This window comes from Leucoraja erinacea, chromosome 11 (assembly GCF_028641065.1).
Source record: "Leucoraja erinacea ecotype New England chromosome 11, Leri_hhj_1, whole genome shotgun sequence".
Classification (NCBI taxonomy): domain Eukaryota; kingdom Metazoa; phylum Chordata; class Chondrichthyes; order Rajiformes; family Rajidae; genus Leucoraja; species Leucoraja erinaceus.
Genome location: NC_073387.1, coordinates 22,891,287 through 22,898,015, shown reverse-complemented (window position 1 = coordinate 22,898,015; position 6,729 = coordinate 22,891,287).

Below are 6,729 nucleotides of genomic sequence, written 5' to 3'. Positions count from 1 at the left end.
TTCCTCCAACATTTTCATCACCTCCAACGGGATCCCACTACAGGCCACATCTTCCCATCTCCATCTTTCTGCTTTTCGCAGAGACTATTCCCTCTGAAACTCCCTGGTCAACTCGTCCCTTCCCACCCAAACCACCCCCTCCCCAGGTACTTTCCTCTTTAACTCCCCCTCGACTCCATCTAAGGACCCAAACAGTCTTTCCAGGTGAGGCAGAGGTTCACTTGCACCTCCTCCAACCTCATCTACTGTATTCGCTGTCCCAGGTGGCAACGTCTCTACATCGCAGGCTCGGCGCTCGTTTTGCTGAACACCTCCGCTCAGTCCGCCTTAACCTACCTGATCTCCCGGTGGCTCAGCACTTCAACTCCCCCTCTCATTCCCAATCTGACCTTTCTGTCCTGGGCCTCCTCCATTGTAAGAGTGGGCGCAGCTCCGATTGGAGGAACAGCACCTCATATTTCGCTTGTGTAGTTTACACCCCAGTGGTATGAACATTGACTTATCTAATTTCAGATAGCTCTTGCTTCTCTCTCCATCCCCTTCCCAGTTCTCCCACTAGTCTTACCGTCTCCGACTACATTCTATCTTTGTCCCACCCCCATTATCTCTCTCTCTCTCATCTATCTATATATATATGTGTGTGTGTGTGTGTGTGTGTACTGTATATGTGTGTGTGTGTGTGTGTGTGTACTGTATATGTGTGTGCGCGCGTGTACTCTTTGTGTGTGTGTACTGTATGTGTGTGTGTACTGTGTGTGTGTGTGTGTGTGTGTATGTGTGTGTGTGTACTGTGTGTGTGTGTGTGTGTGTGTGTATGTGTGTGCGTTTAGATGTATATCTGTGTACTTGTGCGTGTGTGTGTGTGTGTGTGTGTACTGTGTGTGTGTGTGTGTGTGTGTGTGTGTGTGTGCGCATGCGTGCGTGTGTGTGTGTGTGTGTGTGTGTGTGTGTGTATACAACAAACAATAGTGCAAAGTCAAGACCAATGCCCCCAGTCTATGTAGTTCGGAACATATTTGCAGGTTGTGGTGTTTCACAAGAAGCTGCTCCTGAACCTGGATGTTACAGTTTTCAGATACACCATGGAAACAGGCCCCTCGGCCCATCGTGTCCACGCCGACCATCGATCACCAGTTCACACTAGTTCTATGTTTTCGTGCTGTATGACTATGACTATTCAACCAGTCCAACAAATACTCCAAGAACCTGGCCCTATCTTCCGGCCTACAGGTTACTAGCCTCAAGCCTCAATGCCACCATTGCTGCTCCAACACACTGACATTTCTGCCATTTAGATCCGGATTCTCGACATTCCGTCCACATAACTCAGATGACGGCTCGACATTTACACCTGTCCCGGATTATTCCACCTTGCCCTTTAACTTATTGTGTTGATAAATTGCTTCATCACACTTTTCCTTTGGTTAATTTAGTTTAGTTTATTAGAAACATAGAAACATAGAAAATAGGTGCAGGAGAAGGCCATTCGGCCCTTCGAGCCAGCACCGCCATTCATTGTGATCATGGCTGATCATCCCCAATCAATAACCCGTGCCTGCCTTCTCCCCATATCCCTTGATTCCACTAGCCCCTAGAGCACTATCCAACTCTCTCTTAAATCCATCCAGTGACTTGGCCTCCACTGCTCTCTTTGGGAGGGAATTCCGAGGTAAAGTGGAAAGCCTTTTGTTGCGCACTATCCAGCCAGCAGAAAGTCTATACACGATTGTAATGTATACACGAGGACAGCACAGAAGATCATTGGTTGCCCTCTCCCCTCCCTGATGGATATCTACACCTCCCGCTGCCTTAGCAGGGCAAAGAATATCATCAAAGACAGCTCCCATCCTGCGTTTGGACTGTTCGACCTGCTGCCCTCTGGAAGGCGCCATAGGTGCATCAAATCCAGGACAAATAGACTCAGGAATAGTTGTTTTCCGAAAATTATAACTACTCTTAATTCAAATTCACACATGCACTGACTTCACAGCCCAACACCCGGACTTCCATCTGTATATATGTATATAGCGCCGCAGAATTGTGCACCTATCCCCCCCCCCCCTTCTCCCTTCTGTTTTTGTTTTTCTGTTTCTTGTTTTTTGTACTAAATTATATGTATGCACTGAGTACGAGCAGCTTTTAATTTCATTGTACATGTATAGTGACAATAAATGGCATATCTATATCTATATCTAATCAAGCCATCTACAGTGTACAGATACAGGATAAAGGGAATAAAGATTCACCATTGCGGACATTGGGCTTTGTCTCTGGAACTGGTGCGCTACGATGGTGAGAATACCCCAGCGGTATGAACATTGACTTCTCCAATCTCAGGTAGTTCTTACTTTCACCTCCCCTTCTCAGCTGTCCCTCAGCCCACTGGCTCCACCTCTACCGTTCTTCTTCCCGCCCCCCCCCCCACATCAGCCTGAAGAAGGGTTTCGGCCCGAAACGTCTATTTCCTTCGGTCCATAGATGCTGCCTCACCCGCTGAGTTTCTCCAGCATTTTTGTCTACCTACTATATTCTGCATTCTGTATCTCCCCTTTGCTCTACCTGTTGTACAGGTTTGACTTGATTGAGTTTAATTGTAGTATTATCTGATCTGATACCTTGGTGCATGTGACAATAATAAACCAAAACTCTTATTGAGCTTCTACAGGTGTACAGTAGGGAGCCTGTAGACTGGTTGCATCACAGACTGGAGCGGCAACTCGAACGCCCAGGAATGAAGGGGATTACAGAGAGTGGTGGACACTGCCCCGTCCGTCAGGGTACTGCCCTCCCCACCATTGAAGGGATCTACAGGAGACGCTGCCCCAGAGCGGCAGCCAGCATCATCAGAGACCCACACCACCCTGACCACGCATTCATTTCACTCCTGCCATCAGGAAGAAAATGCGTTGGAGCCTGGAAACTAACATCCAGGTTCAGCAACAGCTTCTTCCCTCCAACCATGTGCAGACAGTTGCAGACACAAAGTGCTGGAGTAACTCAACCGGTCAGGCAACATTTCTGGAATAACGTGGACAGGTGATGTTTCCAGTCTGGACCCTTCTTCAGACCAAGAAAGAACACAAAGTGCTGGAGTAAACGAGGTATAATCGAAATGTATTATATAACGGGAGGTATAGCCAGAACAACAGATGACCAAGGAAGGGTTGAGTCCACAATGGCCCATTGTTGGCTGGGGAAGAGGTGATAATGAAGGAAGACACAAAGTGCTGGAGTAACTCAGCGGGTCAGGCAGCATCTCTGGAGAAAAAGGATGGGCAACGTTTTGGGTCGGGACCTTTCTTCAGACTGGATACAGGGATACAGTGCAGGAATAAAGGAATACCGGGATGCGAACAGTGGGACTGGTAGGACGACTAGGGGTGGGGGAGGTGAGGGGAGAGAGAGAGAGGGGAATGCAGGAGTTATTTGGAATTAGAGAATTCAATGTTCATACCGTTGTGTTGTAAGCTGCCTGAGCGACATATGAGATGCTGTTCCTCCAGTTTGTGTGCAACTGTTTGGAAACTTGATAACAGAGGGGGAGAGGCTGTCCCTGAGCCTGGTGGCCAGATACAGGGACAGGTTATTCCCAGCTGTTATCAGTCAACAGAACCATCCTGTCACCAACTACCTCATTGGAGACCCTCGGACTATCTTTGATCGGACTTTACTGGATTTATCTTGCAGTAAACAGTGTTCAAGTTATTCCCTTTACCATTATGTACTGGGGATTGTTTGATTGTGATCATGTATAGTCTTTCCACTGACTAGTTAGCACACAACAAAACCTTTTCACTGTACCACCGTATCTGGGCGGCACAATGGCACAGCGGTAGAGTTGCTGCCTCACAGCGCCAGGGACCCGGGTTCGATCCTGACTACGGGTGCTGTTTGTACTGTATGTTTTCCCCGTGACCTGCGTGGGTTTTCTCCTGAGTCTCCGGTTTCCTCCCACATTCCAAAGACATAGTTTTCGAGGCTAATTGGCTTGGTATAATTGTAAATGGTCCCTAGTGTGCGTTAGTGTGCGAGGATCACTGGTCAGGGTGGACCCAGTGGGCCGAAGGGCCTGTTTCCGCGCTGTATCTCTAAAACAAAACTAAACTAAAACGGAACAATAAACACACTCACAACTCCAGGACCGGTGGAGTCAGAGTCAACAATTCATGCGTGAGCTAGCCACAGAAGATACCACGCGTGTCCCATGATGCCCAGCTGTACAGGGGCCACCTTGAACATGTGATGTTGACTCACACTTCAATGGGAACCCCCTCCAGAAGCACAGTAATGCGTTCACTATTCAAGAGTTGGAATCCAGCAAGTTAGCACGACTAGCCATCGAAACATTCCTTCCAATAGACAACCCTGCCAACAGCCTCACACTTTCTTTGTCAAGAAATCTTGGGCTCGGGCCAGAGACTTCAGAACCCAACACATTTTGATCTGGAAACCAAAACCGAGAGGAAGCAGTTCTTGTATGTCGGGAGGCAGCTAGGATTTGAGTGGAAGGGAGACGAGGAACTGCAGATGCTGGAATCCTGAGTGGAATACAAAGTGCTGGAGTAACTCGGTGGGTCAGATATCATCTCTGAAGAACATCAATAGGGTTTAGCTTAGCCTAGTCTAGCTTTTAAAGACAGGCACAAAGTGCTGGAGTAACAGTGACTGTTGGAGACACGCAAAGTGCGGGCCAGGCAACATCTCTCATCCAGAGACAGTATCTCTGGATAGAAGGTATAGGTGACATTTCAGGTCACCTATTTATCTCAGGTCAAAGGACGGGTTATGTTTCGGGTCGGGTCCCTTCTTCAGTTTGAATGTAGGGTCTGGAAAGAACTGGAGGAGAGAAGTGACCAGGATAAATCAGGGCTGGCAATAGACGACCTCTGGCAGGGACGTGCCTGGTAGGTCCACTGTTGGCTAGGGAAGGTGTGATCTCAAGAGAAACAAGCGGTCGAGTTGCTGCCCCACAGCGCCAGAGATCCTGACCATGGGGTCTGTCTGTATGGAGTTTGTAACCTTCTCCCTGTGACCGCGTGGGTTTTCTCCGGGTGCTCCGGTTTCCTCCCACAACCCAAAGGTTGATAGGTTAATTGGCTTCTGTAAATTGTCCCAAGTGTGCAGAATTCAACTAATGTGAAATGGGTGATCGATGGTGGGCGTGCACTTGGTGGGCCGAAGGGCTTGTTTCCACTCTGTATCTCTAAAACTAAAATTAAAAAGGTTCTGAAGCATCTATCGATGCTTGAGAAATCCTTCACACCAAATTAGTTCAGCAAAGCAGCCTAGAAAGGTGCAGAGAAGAGCATCAGGTGATGGGCGGCGTATTTCTACATCGGGGACTTTCCACTTGTCGAGATTAGCTCTTTGTGCGAGAAGGTTTGGTTTTAGCAAATTGCAGAACCGATCTGATACAAAAAAATCAACTTCCTGTCAGATAGTGTAGAAACCCTCAAATGTTTTAAATGTAGAAACAAGGAACTGCAGATGCTGGCCAACACAAAGTACTGGAGTAACTCAGCGGGTCAGGCAGCATCTCTGGGGAAGCCGCACGTCATTTGGACATGGGAGAAAACTGGAGCACCCGGAGGAAACCCACGCGGTCCCAGGGAGAACCTGCAAACTCCACACATACCGTGGTTCAGCTGCTGTGTAGGAAGGAACTGCAGATGCTGGTTTAAACCGAAGATAGACTACTCAATGGGTCAGACAGCATCTCTGGATAGAAGGAATAAGTGACATTTCAGGTCGAGACCCTTCTTCAGGCAACTGAACCATCCTATCAACAATTAGAGAGTGGTCCTGACTTCCCATCTACCTCATTGGAGACCCTTGAACTATCTTTAATCTAACTATACTGGACTTTATCTTGCACTAAACGTTATTCCCTTTATCCTGTGTTTGTACACAGTGGACGGCTTGATTGTAATCATGTATAGTCTTTCTGCTGACTGGATAGCATGCAACATAAAAAGCTTTTCACTGTATCTTGGAACACGTGACAATAAACTACACAGACAGCACCCGTAATCAGGATTGAACACGGCTCTCCTACCCCTGCGACTCTGTGCCATCTAAGCCCCTTATAACTTCATAAATCCATAAGTTCTACGAGCAGAATTAAGCCATTTGGCCCATCACTCCTACTCCCCCATTCAATCATGGCTGATCTATCTTTCCCTTTCAACCCCATTCTCCTGCCTTCTCACCATAGCCCCTGACACCTTTACTAATCAAGAATCTGTCAATCTCCCCCTTATAAATACGCAATGACTTTGCCTCCTCAGCCGTCTGTGGCAATGAATTCCACAGATTCACCATCCTCTGGCTAAAGAATCTCCTTTTTAAAGGTACGTCCTTTTATTCTGAGGCTGTGCCCTCTGGTCCTAGACTCTCCCACTAGTGGAAACATCCTCTCCACATTCACTCTATCTACTATCCGGGAAGTTTGAGAAAAGACCAGATTCATTTCTTGGCATTATAAAGAAATAGAAAAGAAGAGACAAGGAAGGTGGTTCGTGGGGTTTATTTGAATCTTTCTTTTTATAAAATAAGACAAGCTGAATGGAAGGCAATGGAGCATTGAAGGGAGCGCAGATCCGTGCAGGAGAGAGCGGTGGAGAGACCGGCTGGCATGAGGAGCATTGGACCGAGGTGGCACCGCCAACGTCTACCTCCGTCTTTTGAGATAAGGAGAGGTCCAAGGGTCCATCGATGGTAGATGAAGGA